Below are 26033 nucleotides of genomic sequence, written 5' to 3' on the forward strand. Positions count from 1 at the left end.
CTGCTTTGTTCCATGATGTTCCGATAGCTTTCTCGAGCAACCATTAACTTACAGTGGTCTCCCAAAATTCCCTAAGTTTCCCTCTCTATCTATAATCCCCTAGTGGGATTTCTAAAACGACTTGTGTAACTATCCTACTCTGTCCCTATCAGTCCCTTCTTCCATCTTCAAAGCCAGCAATGTAGCATCTTCAAATCTCTCTCACTCCTTCTGACCTCTGCTTTTCTCATCATGAAACAGGAGGGAAGGGGGCAGGGCACAACCTTTCAAAGAATGACATAGCCATAGGACATGACAAAAACTAGTTAGAACCGACTAGGTCCAAGATGGCAGAATATCTGACTTCCAGTGGACCTTGAGCCTAATCATATGCCCATTGTAATACATTAGCACAAGCTAAGTGACACACCTGCCAGCGCCATGACAGTTCTGAGGCTAGCCATAAAAGGCCAAAAAGTGGGCGGTGGCCCAAGTCCTGGAAATATCCGCCCCTTCCCGGAAATAATTGGAATAATCCTCCCACTCATTAGCCTATGAAATTACCCAGCCCATAAAAACTAACCACGCCATATTTCGGGGCCTCTCGCCTTCTGAGATGGCCCACACTCTGCCTGTGGAGTGTGTATCTCTCTAAATAAATTCACTTCTTACCTAACACTTTGTCTCTCTCTGAATTCTTTTGTGATGAGGCAAGAACCTTAAATTCATCAGGAACAATCACATCTCCTTCTGTGACTCTGAACCTTAGCCTCCCTCTTATGTGTCCTTGTGATTACAGCGCCCACCCCCCCAATCTCCCCAAGTCGAGATCCTTAACTAATCACATCTGCAAAGTTTTTTTATAATGTAAGGAAAGGAAACATATTAACAGCTTCTGGGGGTTAGGACATGGACTTCTTGGGGGGCCATTATTCTGCCTACCACAGATTGAAACAATGGGAACGCCATATGCTTCTGGTAAGCGTGTATATTGGTATAACTATTTTAGAAAACAATTGGATATTTCCCAACAGAGTTGAACACATCCATTTCCTATGACCCAGAATTTGCACTTCCAGCCTACACTTGAGAAAACCCTTCCACCCAGGCACCAGGAAACAGGCACTAGAGTAACCGAAGGAATCTAGTCCTAGTATCTCTCTGATCTCATCTCCTTTTTCTTTTCTTAAATTTATTTATTTATTTTTGGCTGTGTTGGGTCTTTGTTGCTGCACGTGGGCTTTCTCTAGTTGTGGCGAGGGGGGCTACTCTCTGTTGCAGTGTGCGGGCTTTTCATTGTGGTGGCTTCTTTTGTTGTGGAGCACAGACTCAGCCGTGCGGGCTTCAGTAGTTGTGGCTCGCAGGCTCAGTAGTTGTGGCTCGTGGGCTCTAGAGTGCAGGCTCAGTAGTTGTGGCGCACGGGCTTAGTTGCTCTGTGGCATGTTGGATCTTCCCAGACCAGGGATTGAAGCCGCATCTCCTGCATTGGCAGGCGGATTCTTAACCACTGCACCACCAGGGAAGTCCCTCATCTCCTTTTATTTTTGGCCATGCTTACTCTTCTCCAGACATGTTGTATGATGAATTTGGCTGGACTTTGTCCCCTGCTTCCTGCGAGGGAGCTCCTAAATCCTTGGAATTTCCTGAGTGATAGAAGTGTCTTTGTTGTTCCTGGTGGGCCCTCAGACCATACGTGAGTTTATGCTAATGAGGTGACTCAGGATGGGGTTTGGTCATGCCTGAAAGACCATGTGATAAGAGGGGGTGGGGCTTTGAGTCATGTGACATCAGCCCATCTTCTGGGGGAAGGTGAAGGGGCTGGAGATTGAACTACATGGGCAATGGATGATTTAATCATGCCTACATAATGAAACCCTGGACACAGAAATAAAACTCTGGACACAAAAGCTCAGGGTAACTTCCCTGGTTAACAACACTCTATGCCAGGAGGGTGACGCATCCTGACTGTGGGGAAGAGACATGGAAGCTTTGTGTTAGGGATCCTCCCAAATCTTGCCCTATGAGACTCTTTCTCCTGATTTGAATCCTTTTTTTTTTTTTTAAAGTTTTATTTATTTTATTTATTTATTTTTGGCTGCGTTTGGTCTTTGTTGCTGCGTGTGGGCTTTCTCTAGTTGCAGCGAGTGTGGGCTACTCTTTGTTGCGGTGCCCGTGCTTCTCACTTCGGTGGCTTCTCTTGTTGTGGAGCACGGGCTCTAGGCACGTGGGCTTCAGTAGTTGTGGTGCGCGGGCTCAGTAGTTGTGGTACATGGGCTTAGTTGCTCCGTGGCATGTGGGATCTTCCTGGACCAGGGCTCGAGCCCATGTCCTCTGCATTGGCAGGCAGATTCTTAGCCATTGCGCCACCAGGGAAGTCCCTTGAATCCTTTTTGTTATGGTAAGATTGTAATCCTGAGTACAGTGCTTACATGAGTTCTGTGAGTTCTTTTAGTGAATTCTGGAACTTGAGGGAGTAGGGGGAACCTCCATATGTGTAACCAGTTGGTCAGAAGCGTGGGTGGCCTGGGGACCCCTGAGCTTGGGGTGGGTGTCTGAAGTGAGGGCAGTCTTGTGGGGCATATGCCCTTAACTTGTGAAGTTTGGCCTAACTCAAGGCAGTTAGTGAGAGAACTGCATTGCACAGACCCTCCTGCATGGTCCTGCCTTGAGACTGCTGCACTGCTCCTCCCTCTGCTGGAACTCCTCACCTTAGATGGCCACATGTCTTGGCTTAGATGTCAACTCAGTGGCGAAACCGTAGAAGCTCCATTGCAACCTCCCATCCCGGTACTTTCCATCTCTTTCCCTGCTTTTGTTCCTAATTAGGACTTCTCATCTTTTAACATACAACATAACTTATCTATTTTTTTCTATTTACTGTAGTTTTCCATGCCTAGAATACCCACGGGGGAAGGGATTTTATCAGTTTTGATCACTGTTCTATCCCAATGCCTAAAGTAGTACCTGGCACGTAGTAGGTGCTCAAGAAATATTTGTCCAGTGGGCGAGTGAATAATAGCAAAAATGTCAGCTCCCCAAATGTCTACTAATAGTAGACCACATAAATATAACAGAATACCAAACAACAGTAAACATGAATAAACTATATTCATCAACATGGGGGAAGCTCCCAAACATAATATTGATGATGCAAGCAAGTAACAGTAGAAAATATACAGTATGATTCCATTCACAAAAGTTCAAAGACAGGCATACATATCTAGGGGTGAAAGTTTAAATAAAGGCATGGGAATAAATATCAGGCTAACAGTTACCTCTGGGAGGGAGGTGGTATGGAGAGGGGATGAGGGAAAACTGGGGAGGACACAAAGGCGACGGCTTCTCATGTACTGGCAATGTCCTATTTCTTAGCCTAAGTCCTGATTCCATGGGTATCCTTTTTTTTTTTTTTAAGAAGGACCTGCAACAGATTAAGAGAAGCAGTCAGAAAAGTAGGCAGAACAGCAGTCAGGTGTGGTGTCTTAGAAGCTCAGAAGTGTTTGAAAGAAGATATAGTGATTGATTGCCAAATGCTGATAGATCAAGTGATTCACGGACTGAAAAACGACTATAGGAATGTGGTGGTCACTTGTGACCTTGTGTCTTAGTGGAGTTATGAGGGTTAATTGGAATGGGTTTAAGAGAGCATGAGAGAAATGAGAGATAGCACATATACACAACTCTTCTTTTATTTATCTATCTATTTATTTTGGCTGCACTGCGTGGCATGCAGGATGGTTCCCCAACCAGGGATTGAACCGGGGCCTCTGCAGTGAAAGTGCCGAATCCTAACCACTAGGCCACCAGGGAACTCTGCCCTGTGGGTTTTCTCATTGTGATTATTCTCGAAACTATACATGTACATTTCATACACTCTTCTGTATGTCTGACACATTTCACAGTTAAGAAGAGGAGAAAAAGAACCATAGGAGGATGACTGAGTAGTCTTGAGCCCTCAGTTCCACTGATGAATTTATTGTGAATTTAGAGTGATAGCAGGGCTGTATGATTGCGTCTGGCAGCACTTAGATACCTGAGGGTACATCTGGAGAAGGCAGGTTTGGATTCATCTCTCAACGGAATTTTGCCAGGTGGGAGACATGAAGGTAAAACGAGCAAGGAAATCTATCATTTTGGCAAGGGAACAATTGAAAACCTGTTCTATGGAAACAAGGCTGAAACGGGAGACAAGTGAAGTCAGGAGGGAGAAAGCGGAAATCCTGGGAAGATCTGGTTTGGGTGGGGAATGACAGATCCAGAGCACCCCGTGTAGTCAATGAACTGGACTCCATGGAAGTAAAAAGCTGTAAGCCAGTGCAGTCACGGTGATGAGAGGTCTTAAAGGGGCACGTTTGAGGCAAGACAATGTCTGGGTGCAACAGTGGCTGAATTGTCATAGACATATATATTTTAGTTCCCACAACCTGCAGAAATCCCTCTATGCCAAAGCCAGCCCAAATAAAGCAACATTCAAAGCACTACCAGTGTCCTGCTATGCAGAGGCACCTCAGGACACGCTCCCCAGCATGGGTAAGGGGCGCAGCAGGAGTGACTGGGGCAAAAGGATTTTTGGCTCCTCCCTTTTCTCCGACCCAGACACTTTTGGCTCCATCTGCAGTACGTGTCCAGTTGCAAACGCTTAGCACCGTTAGCACCATTAGCTCCATTAGACTCTCCTGGTCTGTCACCATCATCCATCATCTAACTATTGCAACAGCCTTTTAACCTCTCCCTCTACTTCTCCTGTGCATCCTGCAGACTTCATCTTCGTGGCAACAGTGGCAATGCTATGTTCATTGGCAGTAATGGATCATCCTGATTCCCCCCATAATAATGGATGTAGCAAAAAGGAAGGGAAAATCAGAAACTTGTGGACAACATCGCAACAAAAAGAGATGACCAGGTAGTCACAGAAGTCTGTAATTATATTGGAGATTGAAAATTATTTTTAAATTTACATATAGTAAAATTCACTCTTTTTGGTGTGCAGTTACTTTAGGTCTTGACAAATGCATAGAGTCATGTGATCACCGCCACAAATCAAGATACAGGTACACTTCATGGCTCCTAAAATGTTCCCCATGCTGTAGTCAACCCTCCCCTCCCCCCCACCCCACCAACCCCTGGGGACCACTGATCTGTTCTCCATCTCTGCACTTTTGCCTTTTCTAGAATGTCATATAAATGTCATATACATGGAATCATGCAGTTTGGATCCCTTTGAGCATGTTGTTGCTGAGTAGTATCCCAGTACGTGGACGTATCACAGTTTATCTGTTCATTCATTGAAGAACTTTTGGGTTGTTTCCAGTTTGCCTCAGGAACTGAAAGAATACAAGATACAATTCAGTAGCAATATAGATTTGGAGTTGACTAACCAACCTGACCTAACTGATACATACAGAATTTTCATTCTTTTCAAGGGCATATGGGATATTTACCAAAACAGAACATATTCTGGGTCATAAAGAATGTATAGCAAATTTTATATAATTGAAATAATTCAGAGTATATCCTTTTGTATAATTAAATTGGAACTCAGTAACAGGAAGATAACTAGAAAATCCCCTAATATTTGGAAACTAAGTAACACCCTTCTACATAACTCATGGGCCAAAAGAGAAATCAAAATGGAAACTTAAATATCTTGAGCTAAATGATAATTAAAAAAACACTTAAAACTTGTGAGAGACGGTAAAGCCGTCTTAATTTCCTTTCCTTAAAAGGAAACTTATAGCTTTAAATGAATATAGTCAAAAATCAATAAGCCTAGCTTCCAACTTAAGAAACAAACAAAAAGGACAATAAATATCCCTCCAAAAGTAGAAATATAGACACAATAAAACTAAGAACAGAGATCAATGAAATACAGGGCACAATAGAGAAAACTCAACAAAGCTGAAAGTTGCTTCTTTGGAAAAAAATTATAAAATTGACAAAACTCCAGCAAGACTGATCAAGGAAAGAAAGGGAAAACACAAAGAGCCCCAATATCAGAATGAAAAGTGGGACATCACTACAGATTCTACAGACATCTGAGGGATAATATGAGGATGTTATGAATAACATGTCAATAAATCTGAAAATTTAGACAAAATGGAAAAATATTTCAAAAACACAATTTACCAAAGTGACATAGGAAGAAGTGGATAATCTGCATGGTCCTCTATCTATTAAAGAAAACAATTCTGTAATTTAAAACCTTCCCACAATAAAAATCAAGGTACAGATGGTTATTAGTATTCTCATTGAAAATCTATCAAGCACAAATTTATGATTTGTGTACTATCATCTATGTATAAATATATTTATGTGTTATATAAAAAGCTGTCAGTGTTCACTTAAATTATATAGGGAGTGGTGGGTGAGGGTGTAGGTGCAACAAAGTTGGCCATGTATTGATAATTGTTGAAGCCCAACATTGGGTTTATTATACCTTCTTAGGGCCTACTTTTGTAAATGTTTGCAATTTTCCATAATGAAATGTTTTTGTAAAAAAAAAGAGTCAGACCATAACATTACTGTGCAAAAGCCTCCACAAGCTTTTGTTGCTCCCTCTGAGTCAAAGTCACAATGGGCAGATGGCCAACCAGGCTCTTCCTGATCTGGTCGCCCTGGCACCCCCTGGAATCTCACTCTCCACCACACTCTCATTCATTTTCATACCACTCTGACCTCCTCCTTGTTGCTTGCCCATGACCAAGGCATACTCCCATTTCAGGGCCTTTGCACTTCCTGTTCCCTTTGCATCAAATGTTCATCTTTCAGATTCAGCATGGCTTGCGTCAGTTAGGTCTTTGCTCAAATGTCACCCTTTCAGGGAAGACTTCCCTGACCAAAGTCAAAATAACTCCATAAATTGCACTCCTGTGCCCTCTCCCTGCCATGCTTTTCTCCAGAGCATCTGCATCATCTGACATATGAAATATTTACTCGTGTTTTTATTTACTGCCTGCTTCCCTCAAAAATGCAAACTTCAGGGGACTTCCCTGCTGGTCCAGTGGGTAAGACTCTGTGCTCCCAATGCAGGGGGCCCGGGTTTGATCCCTGGTCAGGGAACTAGATCCTGCATGCATGCCACAACTAAGAGCCTGCATGCCGCAACGAAGATCCCCTGTGCCCCAACTAAGACCTGGAGCAGCCAAAATAAATAAAATAAATAAATATTTTTTAAAACCCCACCAACCCCCGCCCTCATGTTTTGACTGCATGAACATGTACCCCCCCAAAAAATGCAAATTTCAACCAGACAGGGACATTCACACCTGTACCCCAGTGCCCAGAATGGCACAGTAGGTGCTCAATAAACACGTACTGAATGAATGAATAAAAAAGGTCCTCAGGGGCTTCCCTGGTGGCGCAGTGGTTGAGAGTCTGCCTGCCAATGCAGGGGACACGGGTTCAAGCCCTGGTCTGGGAAGATCCCACATGCCGCGGAGCAACTGGGCCCGTGAGCCACAACTACTGAGCCTGCGCGTCTGGAGCCTGTGCTCCGCAACAAGAGAGGCCGCGACAGTGAGAGGCCCGCGCACCGCGATGAAGAGTGGCCCCCGCTCAACGCAGCTAGAGAAAGCCCTCGCACAGAAACAAAGACCCAACACAGCCAAAAATAACTAAATAAATAAATTTAAAAAAAAAAGAAAAAATACAGCCATTTGCTTATGACTTAAAAAAAAAAAAAAAAGTCCTCAGCTTCTCCAAGCCGTGTTAAGGGGCACCTTCCCATTCCTTCACCCAGACCCCTCCGCCCCTTCCTGGCCCCAGACCTCTTCCATATTCACCTGAGTCTGAGTCCCTCCTGACCCCCCTCCTCCCCCACCCTCTGGTTGTTGCCAGAGAACAGGGATATCCCTTCAGAGAGACAGGAGGCTTCTCTGGGAGCCAGAAGACCTGGATCATCGTCCTCTTAGTGGTTTTGGAAAAATGGGGACTATGGAATCTCAAGATGGTTTTGGACTCTCGCTCTGCCACTTACCAGCTCTGAGATCCTGCAGGGTCACTTCGCTTCCCTGACCGTGTATATGTTTACTCATCTGCCCAGTGGCGACAAAACCAACACCAGCCATATAGCGTGGTTGTGATGGTTGAAGGGAATAACCGAAGAGACCAGGTTTGCCCACGGAAGCGCTTTCACTGTCAGATGCGGATGATAAAAATTTGGGCAGCTCTCTGAGAATCCCCAAACGGTCTTTTACAAGAGGCGGCCACGTCACCTTTTGGGGTGTTTGTTGCCTTATCCTTTTTAAAATGAAAGGCTGGCCCCGTCTCTCCCCGCGCCCTCCCTCTTCGCCCCCAACCCCTGCCCCCGCCCGGCGCCCTGCGCCCTGGACACGCGTTCTACCTGTCCTTGCACCTTCGTCCTGCACTTTCGCTCTCCACGCGCCCGCCCTGCGCCCTTCCTCACCCCGCGCCCTCCCTCTCTCGGCGCCCGCCCCGCACCCTCGCCCCGCGCCCGCCCGCTCCACGCGCTCTCGCGCCCGCCCGCTTCGTGCCCGATCCGTGCCCGTTCCGTGCTCGCTCCGCGTTCGCTCGCTCGCGCTCCCCGGGGCCGGCTGCGGAGGGAGCCGCTCTGCCCGCAGCTGGCGCAGCGCGGGGGCGGCCGCGGGTGGGCGGGTGCCGCGGGCCCGGGTGCAGAGCATGAGCCGCCGCCGGCGCCGGCCGCGCGCTGCTGTGGGCCAGACTGCGGCGCAAGGGCTGCGCGGGAGCTACGCTGGCCCGGACCGAGGTAGGCAGCGGCCGCCGGTCCTCAGTCCCTCTGTCCGTCCCTCCCTCCCTCTTGCGGGCCGTCCCCTCCGCTCGCCGGCGCGGGCAGGGCGGGGCGTACGCGGGCCCAGGGTCCCGCCTGGCGCGGCCGTCGTGGGGCCGGGGCGCGGGCTCCCGGCTCGGGTCGTGGGGCGCGCTTGGAAGAGGGCGTGCGGGAGCCCAGTGCGGAGTTGCCCAGAACTCCGTCTCGGGCTGGACAGTGTCAGGACCTCCCAGTCCCCAGGCCCTGCGGGGCAGCGGGTGGTCTCAGCCTGGGCGTGGCGGGAGCGCACTCGGCAGGCTGGCGTGGACACCCGCCGGCGGGTCCCCTGCCCCGGGTCTGGTGTGGAGGAGGGGGGTTGGGAAATCTGAGGCGCTAGGGCTGCGCAGTTGGAAGTTTCCATTTGCTTGTCTGCATTCTGGGCCCCGAGGTGGCATCTCACGCCCTTGCTGTGTGGCGAGGAATTGGGGCGTGAGCTCAGCATTTGAGGGGAGCCGGCCAGGGCCAGGGCGAGATGTCCTTGTCTGCACCGTGGGCAAGGGTCATTTGAAGGACCGTGCTCTCTCTGCCCCGGGCCCTCCCTGCTGGAAACAGAGCCTGGGGCAGGTGCAGCTAGTTCTGGTCTGCGCATGTGAGGGGGGAGACGAGCAGCAGGCCCCTTGCCCCCTGCATCTCTAGCTGCTTCTGAGCGCTGGAACTGGTGGATATTTACAGGGAGGCTGCCTGCCTCTTGGGAGCGGCCTGGGGCTGAGATGTGGTAGTGGATGGAGCACCCTTCTTCCCTGCTTGGAAACGGGAGCCCCGTCAGGTTCACCCTCCCCACTGCTGTCATGCTTCTCCCACCCTCCTGAGCAATGGAAGGGCCCAGATGGCCACCTGCCCTGGGAGCCCAGGACGTGCAGAGTCCGGCTGGCATGCAGGGGTAACTCGCAGAGGCAGTGGTCTGGTCTGCCCCTCAGGGGTCTCCCACCTCCCTCTGGACACAGTCTGGCCCAGCCCAGCCTAGCCTGGGTCCAGGCCCTTCCCTGCCCAGATAGGAGGGCAGAGAGCAAAGCAGCAGCTCCTGTTGTGAGCAGAAAACTAGGGAGTAGGGAGGCCACAGGCCTTGACTTTTGAGCTGTGGGCAGGCTGCAGGCTCCTCTGAGACTCGGTTTCCCTATCTGTAGAATGACACCATGGTTTCAGTGACTTATGAGGGCATTTCCGCTGACATCCAGGGACACTTTGCAATGGAACCTCAGGACCCCAACCCAGAATAGGAGGAGGGGATTCAGAGTGGAGGGAAGTGGAGGGCTTGGCTTGGGGCACGGGGGTAGCTTTTCTGCCCCTCCAGCCTTTCTTTGCTCTTAAGGACATGTGTCAGAGTGACCAGCAGCCCTCTGGGGTCATGGGCCTGGGTGGGGTTAGCAGCAGAATCTGCAAGCCCTACCCCTGAGAAGAGCGAGCAGTGTGGGCCCACATGCTGACACCCTTCCAGGGCGGCTGTGCGCTCCAGCACATGGCTCCCACGTTTGGGAGCACAGCAGGTGTCCCTGTCCCCAGGTATGCCATGGGGGCCAGAGAGCCAGACAACAAGTTTGTTTTTCTCTGGGAGGCATCCTTGAACTGCCAGCCTGATGGCTTCCTTCCACCTGGCAAATCGTGGAAATGGAACAGTTCACACAGAGCAGAGGGGTTTTTTGGTGTAACTTAGCAACCGCAGGAGGAGGAGGGGGAGGGGGAGGAGGGAGAAATACCGGCACCACCAGCGTTTGTGCTGGGTCGACCCGAGTGAGGCCAGGGGCTGGTGGGCCCAGGCTGAGGGGGAAGGGCATCCCCAGCACAAGTGGCCCCCCTGCAGCTGGCCAGACGAGGGACAGAGCCCTTAGTCCGTCTCCTGGGTCCTCCAGAGGAGAGCAGTTAGAGGCTGGGATGCTCAGGTGTGGCCTGAGGGCCCCTGAGCCCACCTGTTTCCTCATCTGTGAATAATGGGCCAAACGGGCAGGACTGGAATAGCTTTGGTTGATCTTTGGTTTTTAACCACAGAACCCTGTGCTCAAGCCGCATGTTGCAAAACCAGATTTGTCAAATAGGCCAAGTGAAGGTTCAGGGCTAGGAGCGGGGGCTGTGAGGTCCACACGCCGCCGTCAGGAGCTGGGGCTGGGGCTGGGGTGGGTGGGTGTAGGCTGCACTTTGCTGCATGGCCCTACCCCAGAAGAGGGCCCCCCGGGCCTCCCCACAGGACCTGCTGGGGGTGGGTGCCAGGGCCACAGTGGAGGAGAGGGACAGAGATGCCGGGCAGGGCCTGTCCAGGTGGTCTTGACTCAGTGCCAGCGGGCCCTCCTACTGCCCCCTGCTGGGACGTCTCCTCCCTCCCTCTTCCCTCCCGAGGCCATCTGCTTCAGCCCTGGTCCGCTCTGGCTGTTTTTACTCTCAGAGCTTCCAAATGCTGAGCAGAGATCTGCTTCCTGTAGCTCCCACCCACCGCAGGCTGCCTCTCATCCCTTTGCCCTCGCCTGCCCACCTCCCTCCTGAGATGAGTGTTTACTTAGCAACGCGTCTTCTAGGCGGAATCTGAGGAGGGAAGCAGGGAGGACGGGAGGGAGGCCCGGCATCACAGGGTGGCATCGGTGGGGAAGCTGCCAGGCCCTTGGCCGTGGGAGACGAGGCGGACCTCTGACACCCACTGGCCACATGTCAGGGCGCCCTGATCTGTTGGGGTCTGGGGAGGACACTCTGCCCTCTTTTAAGACTATGTGCCTTTCTCACCTCTTTCTGGGCACAGAGCCTGGGGCTGTGTGTGTGCGAGAGAGAGAGTGAACACAAGGGTGCCCCGGGCTGGCACAGAGTGAGCTGGCTGCTACTGATCCATTCAGAATGTCCCTGCAGTGGGGACCCCGGGAAGTCCCGGTCTAACAACTCTGGAGCGGGGTTTGGGAAGGTCAGCAGACATCAGCATGGCTGTGGCATGGCGGGAACCGTGGAAGGGAAAGTTGAAAGCCTCGCCATGTCCAGGCCTGTGCCGAGTATGGGAGGGACAGAGGCCAGGTGCTGGAGGCAGGGAGGGCCTTGGGGATTTGCCTTTTGGGACGGGTCTCAGGCCCTGGAAGGAGGCTGGAGAGAGGTGTCTGGTCAAGAGTATGAAATCATTAGGGTCCACACCGATGCCTACCAGGGCCAGGGAGGGGCGGGGGTGTGAGTGCTGCCTGTCGCTGACCCTGCCTCAGGCAGTCAGATGGCTTCAGGTGTGTCTGAACGCTCTTGTCTGCAAAAGCATGTCCTTAGAGCCCCACAGGTGCCTTGAGTAGGATTCAGGGCAACACCCAGTGGTCCTGCCCTGGAAGCTTCTCCCCATCTCACTTACGTAACAGGGAAGCTCCTCAGGGTCAGTGCACTGGTGCCGGGATGTGGACATAGCACAGGAGAAAAGAGCCTCTTGTCCCCCTGGCCGCCACGAGTCCCTGCACTGGGCGGGGAGGGTTGGGGGCAGGCTGCGGACGTGTGCTGCCCGGGGTAGCGGCAGGAGCTCGGGGCGTGCCGTGGTCCTTCTGAGCGGGCTCTGGGGTTCTCCGCGGAGTGCGGTGAGTTTGGGGAGCGATGGGCGAGCACCAGCTCAGGAAGGAGGGGCCTGGGCCTTGGTGAGGGTCCCAGCTCTTCAGAGGAGAGCACCCCATTTCTCCTGGGGGACACACGCGGTGAGCCCCCCAGGCAGGGAGCCTGCCCCGTAGGTGCGGCGTTGAGAACTCAGGGGGCGCTTCGTTCCCACTCCTCCAGCTCCTGCGCCAGCTCCCCCCAGGTGCGGTGCTGCTGCCCTAGTTGACAGCTGATGGCCTCAGAGGTGAAGTCACTTGCCTACAGCTTCTCCCAGCTCAAACACAACGACAAACCTTCCTCAGCTGTCTCCCCCTCCAGCTCTTTTGCACCCTGCTCTCCTCCCCTGCTCGGGCTGACTGTGAAGGGTGTTCTCTGCTTGCTCACTGCATACCAGCACTTCCCACTCAGCCCAGCCCACTCCCATCTGTACGCCCCTCACTCCAGGCAAACAGGCTTCAGAGGCCCTCGGGTGCCTCTGGCACTGCTCCCCGGCCGTGGTCCCCCCGGGCTCTGCGGGCCACCCCTGTGCCTCCGTGTCCTCCGGCCCCCCTGCAGACCGTCCTGCGGGCGCCCCCTCCTCTCCTGGGGCACTCAGTGTTCCCCTTCTGTAAGACCTGGGCCCCCATCCTCTCCTCCCCAGACGTGGCTGCAGTTCCCTCCTTGGTGCTGATCCCACCCTAGCTTGTCCCAGCAGCATCTGAGCCCGGGCCTGCTGGCTGCCTCCCAGGTGTCCACAGGCAGCCTGTCCACTGTCATCGAACCCCTGAGCCTCCCCTGCCCAGCCCCCGCTCTGAGCAGGTGGGACAACCAGGGCCTCCCCTGTACCTCTGCCAGGTCAGCCCTTGATTGATTGAGCCTTCGGCTCGTCTGACCCCACCCTTCCCCCCCCCCCCCCCCCCCCCCCCCCCCCCCCCCCGCCCCCTGGCCTGCTTCCCCTGTAGTGCCTGCCCCACAGCGCAGCCCGGTGACCTTTAACCTTCTCTTTGTAAAAATGCTCGAGCCTCCTGCTCCCAAGCAGGACGGCCTCTCCCCACCTGGTCAGCTCCCAGCCTTCCTTAGGGTGCCTTCCTGCACAGGTGTGCTCTGCGGGGTGCCCTGGGCATACCACGTAATTGTCTGTCTGTGATCCCTCGGGGTCAGGTCTATACCTGGCCTATGGGCCCCAGATGGACCGCCAGCTCTGCGAGGCTGGCTGTGCTGGGGGACTCAGCAACGTTCGTGGGATGTGTGTGAAAGTCTGTGCGCAGCGGGCGGAGAGCGCAGGTCTGTGTCTGGGAACCTGCGTGTCGGTGGGTGGGAGGCTCCTGGCCTCAGCCACGTTGCCGTCCCCTTCGGGGAGAGGAGAGGGGAGCAGACCCACAAGCTCTGGGACAGGCAAGGGGGGGTGGGGCCGGGAGGACAGTCCCTCGCCCGTTGTCACCACCACTTCCGTTTCTCCAAGTGTCACCCTCAGACTCTACCTTGAAGAGAGAGTTCTCCCTGGATCTGGTTGTCATGGCAACACTGTTAACAAAGAGTAGCTTCCGTGGAGGAGGCTGGCTCACCCAGAAACCGAGGGGGCTGGGCGAGGGCGTGCGTTCTGACGGGTTTACGAGCAGAGCCTGTTTCCACACCCGCACCGAGGCTGCCCAGGTTGCGTGGACCCCTCTGCCCCCAGGGCTCTCTGGGCCTCTGGTACCCAGACCCTCGCCATGTGAGTGTCACGGAGCCTCGATTCCATCTGCGTGTGGCCTGGATCCCAGCCGCAGCTGGCTCACGGGGGTGTGCCCAGCCCTGGCACCAGGCACTTCCCAGGGTGAGGAGCCCCGTTTTGTCACTGCGGAAATCCAGGCTCAGAGGCCCAGGCTTCTCTTGCCTAGGACTTCCCCAGAGACTGGGTCGGTGCCCAAGACCGTTTCGGTTGTGGACTCTGAACAAGGCCTGTCCGGGTTCCATTCCTCCTCTGAGGTTAGGGCTTCGATTAAATGCGGTAATGACACGCAGCCCGGGCTGTGCCGACTGGGGACAGGCGGTTGGCCCTGGGATCTAGGTCTCTGCCCTCAGAGCTGGGGGAGAGTGAGGGAGGGCGAGAGCTGGCCGTGTGGACCAGCTCGGGGATGAGGCTGGAGGGATTAGGGTTGGATGGGGTTAGAGGCTCATAGAGAAGGAGCTCGTGGAGTTCCGAGGGGAGCCTCCGCAGCTTTCCTGAGTCAGTCACTTGGAGCAGGCAGGAGGCTGCGTCAGTTATTGGTTTTATTGCGGTAATTAGCGGTGGGCGGCCCCAGCTGGGCAGATGAGGCCAGGAACAGGAGAGCATCAAGGCTGCCCCTGGAAGGGCCCACGTCCTGTCCACACCGCCCATGGCAGGCCAGGGCCCTTCTTGCTCAGCCCTACCGTGGGAAGAGTCCTCCACGCCCTGTGCCCCTCCGTCCTCGGGCCTGGGAGGGTAGCCCACCCCCACCAGCGTGAGCAGTCTGCCAGTCTCTGGGGTGACCTGTGAGCACTTGGGCCCTGGTCCATCGCTGCTGGGTCAGGGGGCTCTCCAGGACTATGGAGGGAGGCTTGACGGTGAGCAGGGCTGGCCAGGGTCCGAGCTATTCCTCTGGGAAAGGCCAGAATCGCTTCCAAGAGTGGGTGTCTCGCGTGGGGCAGAGCCTCCCACAGTAACTGGTCCGCCCCAGGATGGAGGGCTCATGAGCTCCAGGGTGCTTGCAGAGCCATGCCGTTAACGATGGGAACATTCATGAAAATTGCCTGCAAACTGGCCGTCAAAACGCCTCAAGGAATATCAGAGGCACCGTGTGATCCAGACCGTGTTTCCTGCCTACAACGCAGCTCTGGTAGAAATTAATAACAAAACATAACTCTAAAAATACTAGTATTTGGAAAATTTAAAACCTGTGTATAAATACTTAGTGAATCCAAGAAGAAATCATAATGGAAATGAGATGATACTGAAATGAAATGATAGAAACATAATGAGGGACACTTGTGGGACACAGCCTTCGTGCGCACAGCACTGCAGATGTGTCACCAGCTGACCTTGTCTGGATAGTCCACATTCTTTGAGGCGTCCGGGTCCAGGTACCTCCTCCTCGGCCCCAGCTGGTGAGAAAGGGGCCAGGCAGTGGGTGCCTTGGAAAGGGCTTAGAGGCAGGGAGCGGTGGCCAGGCCTCCTGTGACTGCAGGGGTGCCTGGGGGAGATGCAGGATCCCCTGGCTTTTCCTTGCAGTCAGGCCAGGCTGGGTCTGGGGGAGCTGCCCTGCCCCCAGTGCAGAGACCAGGACTTTTTTTTTTAATTTTGTATAAATTTTATTTATTTATTTATTTTTGGCTGCGTTGGGTCTTCGTTGCTGCGCGCGGGCTTTCTCTAGTTGCGGCGAGCAGGGGCTACTCTTCGTTGCTGTGCGCGGGCTTCTCATTGCAGTGGCTTCTCTTGCTGCAGAGCACGGGCTCTAGGCGCACAGGCTCCAGTAGTTGTGGCGCACGGGCTTAGTTGCTCCGTGGCATGTGGGGTGTTCTGGGATCAGGGCCCGAACCCGTGTCCCCTGCACCAGCAGGCGGATGCTTAACCACTGCGCTGCCAGGGAAGCCCTGAGACCAGGACTTTTAAAGCACACTCTCTGGTCACAGCCACCATTCACAGGTGATAGCCATTCCCAGCCCTGGAGGGGAGGACACCAGGCGTGTCTGAGTTTGGGCTGAGACTTTGAAGCGCTGCTGTTCTATGAGGTTATTGGGGTGCTGTTAGGGGAAAAAAAGGAAGGACCAGTGCAGGGAAAGGCCCAAGGTTGCAGAGCAGAGAGAGGATGGTACGGCGGGCAGCGCGGCGGAGGCCAGAGCCCTGGACCACCCTGTCCGTGCTCAGGATCTTGGCACGCTGCGTGTGCATGTGGACTCCGTGTGTGTGTGCGCACATTCACATGCCGGCACCAGGGAGGGGGCCCTGACCAGCCCTCTGTCCCAAGGACTCCGCCATGCATTTCACTAACACCTGACTTAATTTAACGCTGTAAATTTTTTTTCTTTTTTGGATGCTGGCATCATTATACAAATTTTGCTCATGAGCCTCTTGGGTCTGGAGAGAGAGGCAAAGGCAGAACTTGAACCCAGGTCTTCCCTCTGTGCCATGGAGCACTTCGGAGAGAAGGTGACGTGCTTCTTTTGTGCCTCCCTTCATCTTCCTGTGCCCTTCCTGCTGCCCTCTCCCTGTGTGCAGGCCCTGAGCTGGCTCTCGCTCCCTTTCCTGACTTTGACTGTGACCTCCCCTCCTCCCCTGTGCTTCCCTGATCTCACACTCACACCTCAGGTCTCAGCTTGGACAGGGCTCCCAGCAGGAGCTTCTCCACCTCCTGGGGCGGTTGAGATGCCTCTTCCTCTGGGCTGTAGAACTCCAGGGACTTGTAGTGGGCATAACTAGCTCCCCGCGTGCCAGCCGCTCTTCTAAGTACTTTGCCCAAGTCCACTCATCTCACACACACTTAAAAAAAAAAAAAATTATTCATCTAGGCTGCACCAGGTCTTAGTTGCGGCACGTGGGATCTAGTTCCCCAACCAGGGATTGAACCCAGGCCCCCTGCATTGGGAGCACAGAGTCTTACCCACTGGACCACCAGGGAAGTCCCTCACACACACTTTTTTTTTGTTAACAGATCTTTACTGGAGTATAATTGCTTCACAATACCGTGTTAGTTTCTGTTGCACAGCAAAGCGTATCAGCCATATGCGTACACATGTCCCCACATCCTCTCCCTCTTGAGCCTCCCTCCCATCCTCCCTATCCCACCCCTCTAGGTCACCGCACACACGCTTTTGAAAGACGTGGCTTAGATCGGGTTCCCCAAACGCAGAGCCTGAAATGGGAATTCTGATGCGTGGGATGTCGAGGGTGTGCTCTCAGAAGTGTAAGGAGGTGGGCAAGCAGGTAGGAAAGGGGAGAGGCAGTTTCACCAAAGTGCAGTTTCTTTCTTTTTAATTTTAATTTAAAAAAATTTTTTTTATATTTTAATTTTATTGGAGTATAGTTGATTTACAATGTTGTGTTAGTTTCAGGTGTACAGCAAAGTGATTCAGTTATACATGTACATATATTCTTTTTTAGATTCTTTTCTCATGTAGGTTATTAGAGAGTATTGAGTAGAGTTCCCTGTGCTATACAGTAGATCCTTGTTGGTTATCTATCTTATACATAGTGGTGTGTATATGTTCGTCCCAAGCTCCTGATTTATCCCTCCCTGCCACGTTTCCCCTTTGGTAACCACAAGTTTGTTTTCGATATCTGTAAGTCTGTTTCTGTTTTGTAAATAAGTTCATTTGTATTTTTAAAAAATTAGATTCCACATATGAGTGATATCATAGGATATTTGTCTTTGACTTACTTCACTTAGTATGGTAATCTCTAGGTCCATTCATGTTGCTGCAAATGGCATTATTTTTTTTATGGCTGAGTAATATTCCATTGTATATATGTACCACATCTTCTTTATCTATTCATCTGTTGATGGACACTTAGGTTGCTTCCATGTCTTGGCTCTTGTAAATAGTGCTGCAATGAACAGTGGGGTGCATGTATCTTTTCGAATTATGATTTTCTCCACATATGTGCTGGATCACATGGTAGTTTTATTTTCAGTTTTTTTAAGGAACCTCCATGCTGTTCTCCATAGTGGCTGTACCAGTTTACATTCCCACCAGCAGTGTAAGAGGGTTCCCTTTTCTCCACACCCTCTCCAGCATTTATTGTTTGTAGACTTTTTGATGATGGCCATTCTGACCGGTGCGACAGAAGTGTAATTTCAAGCAGTCTCACCTCAGCCTAACCACATGGGGGACTCTGGAGTGTAGACTGCACCACAAGCTTGTCTCACTGGGAGGCAGGGAGTGGGCTCTGCCCTTGGCCCCTCCAGTGCCCTGGAGAAGGTTGCAGGTGTGAATGGCCCAGTGCTGGCCGCCCTAGGGGAAGGTGCCCCAGGCTGGTAGGAGGTCCTAGAAGTCTGGGTGGGCCCAGCAGCAGCCCCCTCCTCAGTGCCACTGTTGCTGCCCCCAGGCAAGAAGCTGCCTGCTTCTCCCAGCGTCTCCCAGTAGTCCCTGGGGGGCTTGGGATGCAGCCTCAGGTCCAGCCTGCTTCTGCCCATGCGTCCTGTGGCCTGGCTCACGGATCACTGGCCTCCTTGCCGCGGTGCCTCTTCCTGGGGTGCATCTGCCTGCGTCCGAGTCTCCTGCCCTGTGCTGCTCACCGCGGGGCCCAGGACTGAGGGCTGTGCGGGCGCGTGGAGGGTCTCTGTCAGCTTGTCCAGAGAAGAACTGACAATCATCGTCGTCAGCCTGGGCTCAATGGCAGGACGCTGGGCAGGCCAGGGGTGGGAGAACCCTAGACCGAGGGCCGTCCAGAGCCCACCAGCCTCGAGAGAGGGTCCTGGTGCCAGGCCAGTGAGGGCAGTGTGGGGTGAAGAGCCGTGGCCTGGGGTCTGTGGCCTGCACTCCAGCCCCATCCACTGTCTCATCACCCACCCGCAGCTGTCCGGCCCCGGGCTGGTTGGCTCCCTGGGGTCTGCCCTCGGGTATGGCCTGCAGCAGGAGGGCCCACGAGCTCCTCCTGGCTTCCTGCAGCCCAGCTCAGGGGTGGCCGCACACGGGACTGACCTGAGGAGGCGTGAGAGGCTGAGCTGAGCGGGCAGACGTGAGGGTCGAGTGGGGGTGTGGCTGGCACACAGGTGGGCTGTGGGCCTGGCCTCTGCCTGGTAGCCCGCCCACCCCCGCTGGGCCCCTCCGTGGCTCCCTGCCGTCTGCCCCGCTGGCCTGCCCAAACCGTGCTTTCTCCCCTTCCCTGAACTTCTCTGAACTTTTCTTCCCGTGTGCTCCGCATGGCGCTCCTGGCTCTCAGGCATGGTCCAGGGAGGGCCCTATACTCCCTCAGGGGCTGCCTGCCTCGGTTTGCTTGGCTGCAGTAAAACACGCATCTAAGAGCGCCCCAGCCCCGGGCCCGGGAGCAGCCTTGGGGAAGGCCCTCCTGGCAGCACGCAGCCACCTGGCCTGGGAGGGTGGGACGCCTGAGCACAGCCTGACGGTGGGTGGACCTGGGTGCACTAACTAGGCTCCAAAGCGCTCCCCGTGATGCTGGGAAGGGCCGCTCCAGTTTTCACAGACTGGCAGCGTCAGCAGCATTTTGCACAGAAGGGTCCAGGGCGTGTGATGCCACGTCAGTCTCCAAGGTTCTAGGTGGTGGAGGAGCCAGGACCCCCTCTGAGGGCAGGGGGCAGGGCCGGGAGGACAGAGACTGATCCATTGGGGGTGACAGACAGGGTCACTTCTTTTTTATTCAAGGTCACTGGCTAAGAGGTTGCAGAGGGAGATTTGGAGCCCAGGCCTGTCTGAAGCCCAGGCCCAAGGCTCTGCCTCTCAACACAGCACATAATTAGATCGAGGGCGGGGGCTCCGAGCCCCTTCCCAGCGAAGCATCTGTGGCCCCATGAGGTGGAGGCGGAGTGGGGTTGCAGGGACGCGGTGGCCCGCGTGCCCAAAGTGGCCCGTGCTCACTCCCCCGGCCGCCTTCTCCAGCCTGGACTCAGCCCAGGCCTCCCTCTGCAGCCTGCCTTTGGCACCTGGTGTGGCCAGAGCCTCGCCCCAGGACATGCACACGCACCTGTGGCATCAGACACGGTGTGGCAGGTGGCTTCCTGGGTGGGCTGTCCCCCCGTGGAGCTGAGGGTAACGGGCACCAGGCTGGCCATGAGTATGGGGGCAGGGCAAGGGCAGGGAGAGCCCCGAGTGAGCCTGACCTCAGCCCTCAGGCTGCCCCAGCAGGAGGGTGTCCTTTTTTTTAAAATTAATTTTTACTGGAGTAGAGTTGATTTACCATGTTGTGTTAATTTCTGCTGTACAGCAAAGTGAATCACTTACCCATATACATATATCCACTCCTTTTTAGATTCCTTTTCCATAGAGGTCATTACAGAGTATTGAGTAGAGTTCCCTGTGCCATACAGTAGGTCCTTATTAGTTATCTATTTTATACATAGCAGTGTGTATATGTCAATCCCAATCTCCCAATTTATCCCTCCCCCCCATGTCCCCCTTGGTAACCGTAAGTTTCTTCTCTACATCTGTGACTCGATTTCTGTTTTGTAAATAGGGTCATTTGTACCATTTTTTTAGATTCCACAAATAAGCGATATCATAGGATATTTGTCTCTGACTTACTTCGCTCAGTATGACAATCTCTAGGTCCATCCATGTTGCTGCAGGTGGCGTGATTTCGTTCTTTTTAGGAGGGTGTCTCTACCTGCCCCTGCCCATCACTTCGGGCCTCCTGACAGGGCAGGCTCGTTTGGCAGTGCCAGCAGTGGGCACCTCCCCCCATGAGTCCCCCCCCCCCCCTCAGGGTTAGACACCACCACCTACTCAGATGATCCTGAGTTGAATTGAGCTAAACTGCTGCTCTGTTTCCCCATCTTTCAGTAACGGGTTGACTGGAGCAGGGTGTCCAGAACTCAGGTCCCTAGGTGGCTCAGGGGCGGACAGGCCTCTGTGCGCCAGGCCTGGCCCAGGTTCGGGGAGTGCAGAAAAATCTGAAAATAGATAGAGAAAGGCAGAACAGGGAATTAGAGGTCGACTGGGGGAGGCGGAAGAAGCGCCGGGGTCTTCCATTCAGAGTAGAGTGACTAGGGCAGCCTAACCGGAAGGCCCCGAAGGGAGGAGGGAGAAGGAAGCCGCGTGGACATCTGGAGGCCGGGGGCTCCCTGCAGAGGGAACAGCTAGTCCCAGGCCCTGAGATGGACACGCACTGGCATGCCCGGGAATGCCAAGGAAGCGGGGGGTTCGGGGGGGCACAGTCCAGGGCAGACAGTGACTGTGGGCCACTGATGATGTCACCCTGGGGTGAGCCAGGGGACTTGTGGCTTTGACTGGGGCCTCATGCCACCTCCATGGCTCACGCGCGTCCACATGTGGATGGCTCCGGCAGAGGGGCAGCTGGCCCGCCACACCAGCCGTGTCCCAGCCCCAGCGCGACAGCCCTGCGCCACCTTCAGGAGAGAGTCTGGCTTGGGGGCTTGCTTGGGGCGCCTGCTTGGAGGAAGGAGCAGAGATCAGTGGAGTCCTGTTGAGTGTGGATGCTCTGGGAAGCCAAGAGAGGCATGGCCTGCGCGTGGCCATGTGGGTGGGGACTCTCTCGGCTCTTCTTTCCCTAGGATTCCCTTCTCCCTCCTCAATTTACAAATGCTGGTATTGTAATGGCGTTCAAGAAGTAAAACCGTTGGGGGAGGGGTTGGGGTGGGCGTGTGGGTGCGTAGGGGGGACTTCTCTGGCGGCCCAGTGGTTAGGACTCCGCGCTTCCACTGCAGGGGGCGCGTGTTCGATCCCTGCTCAGGGAACTAAGATCCCGCATGTCTCATGGCAAAAAAAAAAAAAAAAAGGAAAAAGGGTCCACGTGGAGCGTGTCTCCTCCCAACCCTGGCCAGCTCTTGGCTCCTCCCAGCTGAGGCCCTGTTGTTATCTGTTTCCTGAGTATCCACCCACATTTCTGGTCCCTACACACCAGCAGTGCATTAGTTCTTGTCATGCACTTGGCGGCCACAGGCCTGTGCCTAGCTTGGCTTCCCTTCCCGGTGCATCTTGGAGCTCCTATCTCAGTGTGTGTAGAGTGGCCTTGCTGCTTTTAACGCCTGTGCGGTCTTCCCACAATGGATGTGTGTATGATAACTCACCCATCCAGGTGAATCAAACTACAAGGTGGCCGTTCAGACTGCGTCCACTCTCCTTTTCCACGCAGTGCTGCTGTGAGGACCCTTGCACACGTATCCTTTTGCTCAAGTGTGAGCATATTTGTAAGATAAATCCCTAGAAATAAAATAGCAGGGTGAAATGGAGGTGCATGTATAATTTTGATAGATTTTGCCAAACTGTCCTCCACAGCCATACCTATTTATACTTCTGTTGGCAATGTATGTGAGCACCTGTTTTTTCATCCCCTTAACTTTGCCGACCTGATAGGTGAGAAATGGTATCTCGTTGCAATTTTAGTTAGCATTTATCTTACTATGAATGAGATTGAGCATATTTTCATATATATAAGAGCCACCTGTATTCTCTTTTTTGGCGAACTGGTGTTTGAATTATTAACATAGTATATCTGTTGGGTTGATGGCATTTTTCTTACTGATTCATAGAAGTTATATATTGAGGAAACATACTTTGGAGTATGAGCTGCAAATCTTTTCCCCAATTTATTGTGTTTTCACTTTGTTTGTTACGATTTTGCCATGCAAAATTTTAAAAATGTATGCAGCCAGAACCATCATTTTAAAAATGGTTTTGGGGTTTTGTAACATACATGAAATTATGTGAAATTACTATTTCTGTAGGCAAAAATGGTTGCCTACCAGTACTTTCGTGGGATTCAAAGTAACAGAAAGGCCTTCTCTTCTGTGAAAGTATAAAGAAATTCTCATATGTTCTCATAGGCTTACGGTTTCATTTTTTTCAAATGTGAATATTTGATCCATCTGCTGGACTCCAACTTAATTTTTTTCCAGATGGCCACCCATTTGTCCAAAGCCACTTATAATTACCTTTTTTCCACTGATTTGAAATATCACCTTTATCATATACTGAGCTGCCATATGTGTTTGGGGTTATTTCTAGACTTTCTTGTTGGCTTCATTGCTCTGACTGTATATTCATGTGATGATACCGTGTTTTAAATTTAACTGTTATTATGCAAATTTTCAAACGCACTGGAAGGTAAAGAGAATAGAATCATGAACCCCCATATTCTCATTACCCAGATTCAGCAGTTAAGATTTTACTAGCTTGCTTCACTTACTCATTTTTCTTTCTTACTCCCTCCCTCCCTCTTTCTTTTCTTTTTATTTCCTGTTATTCTTTTTCCTTTTGACTGAAGTATTTACATCAAATCCCTGACCTCAGTAATTTGCTCCTATATACACCAGTATGGATCTCTAAAACAAACAAGGCCATTTTCAAACAAAACCATATGGTTATTAGCACACTTAACAAGATAACAGCAATTCCTTGCTATCATTTAACATCCAGTACACATGTCATTTTCCTTAATTGTCTTGAAAATGCCTTTTTGCAGTTGGTTTGTAAAATTGGTAACCAAATTAAATCCACATGTGGCATTTAGTTTGTATTGTTCTTAAAGCCTCTTTAATCTAAAGCAGAGCCTCTTCCCCCGCCTACCTTTTCAAAAGCCGTTGGCTTGTTGCAGAATCTTGGTGAGCTGTCTGTAGAATGTCTTATTTTCAAGACTTGCCTGTTTGCTTCCTCTTCATGTCATTTAACTAGTTCCTCAACTCCTAGTATTTCCTCTAAACTGGAATTTAGCTCAGACAACTTCATGGGAGTTCATGCTCTCTGGGCAAGAATGCTACATGGTGTTGCCCTCTGCATGGCATTGTGGCAGGAGTCTATCATGTCAAGTCTCTTTGCAGTGGGCATGAACGTGGGGGAGATAGATCCTCATGCCCTGGCATCCGTTTGTCCATCCTTCTGACCATTTGAACCATTGATGACCACTGTCTGAGTCGAGTATGGCATCCAGAGTTGTAACATGGTACCTTTCTAATTGTTCCTTCTGAATACATTTGTGGAATTCTTCTATAAAAAACGTTCCCTCACCAACCAGGGCTATTTGGGTACCCTGAAAGCATTTCATTAAAAAAAAGGCAGATAAGTACTAAATTCTTTCTTTGCCAACACGTGGTTCCTCTGATCTTTGCAGTTTGTTCTTGTTTCCAAAACTCAGCAGCTTCACCTGACAACATTCCTTTTCAAGTTGCCTTTACCTTTTTTTTTGCAGGTAGAGCCCTATGTTTACTGCAGTATTCCTTTATCTGGTAGGACTTAGCCTTGTTAACTGTGCTGGTATTTACTCTGGTTGTCACTGTGACTGACTGTTTCCTGGTGTGACATCACACCCATGGGGTGTTTGGCCCAACTTGGTTCTCCCATCAGTCCTGATATGTTGAGGGGTGGTCTTACAGCAGGTGAGGTTTTTCTTTTTTTCTCCCTGAATGCTAAATCTCGTTGGAGCAGAAACGCTTGCGCATTTGGGAGGCTGGTGAAGAGGAGGCGTGGAGGGAGACCTGCCTGGGATGTGGGGAGTAATGCATCCCAGCTGTCTTGTCTTCTCTCGGTCCGTGGATGTGAGCCATCTGTGCATTAGGAAAGAGGGTGGGAGGGGAAGCTGAAGGCCCCAGCGGTCCCAGCCTCTATCGAAACCAAAGAGCCTCCTTTGCACGGTCGAGAACACTAGGGAACGTCAGACAGTGGCAGCCTCATGACATGGCAGGGTTCCCAGCTGGGAGGAGACCCTGGAGCACTGGGGGAGGTGGGGCACACATGTGGTACCTACAGAAACTCGGTTTTCCCAGTGAAGGGCTTAAGGAGGTGGGGACCTGTGATGAAGAAGGGCCCCTGGAGGCACAGACCTGGGTCTTATGGGAAGGCAGGGTCTGCGGGGGCAGGGCCTGTGGGAGGGGCCCGCACAGTGGGTCTCTGGGTTCCAGACCCCAGCTCAACGCCCTGCTCCATCCATGCTGACTTGTGGGGATCTGAGCTCTGCCCCTGTCCTGCTGTGCCTGAGGCCCCATATGGATGGGTTGATGCTGGTGTGGATCACGGGCAGTGAGCAGGGGGTCTCTGACATCATTGGTCAGAAGAACCCACCAGGAGCAGAATCCACACCTGGGAGCCCTCTTATTTCTTTCTTGCCAGGAGGCCTTTCACAGCCTGGCCTTGCTCCAGCACCTGCATGGCTCGGAGTGGGAACACCGACAGTGAGGGTTCATGGTGCCTGAACAAAGGGTCTTGAGGGTTTAGGCGGCCTCCTCTCCCCTCCCCGCCCACCCTCCGCAGGCACCCAGCCCCCGATGTCTGTTGAATGAGTGAACAGGCAGAAGCTGCCTCCCCGCCGATGCAGTGCTGGGGCCACAAGGGCAGCCACACCTGTGGGCCACCTGGCCTGCTATACATCAGCTTCTACACTGTGGTGGGGCATCCGGAGGTGTGTGACCAATCACAGGGCTCTGCTTGGTTGGGGGTCAAGAGCCTCCCCCGAGGTGAAGTGTTGAGGGTTGGTGGGCAATGGACAAGGGCCCAGAGGCAGGAACAAGCACAATGGGACGAGGCAGGTTTCTTGAAGCTCCCAGGACCATCTGTCCAGTGAGGGGGGTGGGCAGCACTGGGCAAGGGTGCTGAAGCCCGGGGCTTCTTCCCTCGCAGGCTGGGGTGTTCTTCCCACCCGGTGTGGCCTTCATCTCGAGCCACCTGTGTCCTAGCCCTGCCCAGCCTGGCCTGGGCCCCAGCTGACCCAAGGCTGCCTCTGGCCGGGCTCTGAGCACCGTGCCTCCTTCCTTCTGCTTCCCAGGCCCTCTCCCAACTATGATTTTAGATCAGCACTTCTCAAAGAGGGATCCCAGCGGCCTCAGCCTCCCCTGGGACCATGTTAGAACTGCAGATTCTCAGGCCCAACCCCAGACCTCCTGAATCATACTCTGGGGGAGGGGGCTGCCCTCCAGGGGATTCTGACACCTTCTAAAGTCTGAGAACCACTTCTCAAGGGCAAACAGACCAGCCCAGGGGTTCAGGCCTGGACAAGAGTAAGGCTCTTCCTCTTGGTTCTGGAACCTTCCCAGACCACAGTCTGCAGTTCTGAGCCCACCGGACCCTACTGAGTGCCAAGCCTGCTCCCAGATCCTGACCCACCAGGGTCAGCCCAGAATGTCAAGTTGAGTTG

At 53.0% G+C, this 26033-nt stretch overlaps 1 protein-coding gene across 2 annotated transcripts in view; it reads left to right on the plus strand.

The window, feature by feature from the left end:
* The window catches only part of RASGEF1A (RasGEF domain family member 1A), a 114358-nt gene that overhangs the window by 16566 nt on the left and 71759 nt on the right, over positions 1-26033 (plus strand). The window contains exon 1 of one of the 2 annotated variants that reach the window (XM_036828718.1): positions 8638-8704. The exons of the other annotated variant lie outside the window; for it this stretch is intronic. The gene's annotated coding sequence lies outside the window, so the exon portion shown is untranslated. Of the gene's footprint in view, positions 1-8637; positions 8705-26033 lie in introns of those variants that run through there. 2 annotated transcript variants of the gene reach the window in all.

This window comes from Balaenoptera musculus, chromosome 16, assembly GCF_009873245.2.
Source record: "Balaenoptera musculus isolate JJ_BM4_2016_0621 chromosome 16, mBalMus1.pri.v3, whole genome shotgun sequence".
NCBI classification, from domain to species: Eukaryota; Metazoa; Chordata; class Mammalia; order Artiodactyla; family Balaenopteridae; genus Balaenoptera; species Balaenoptera musculus.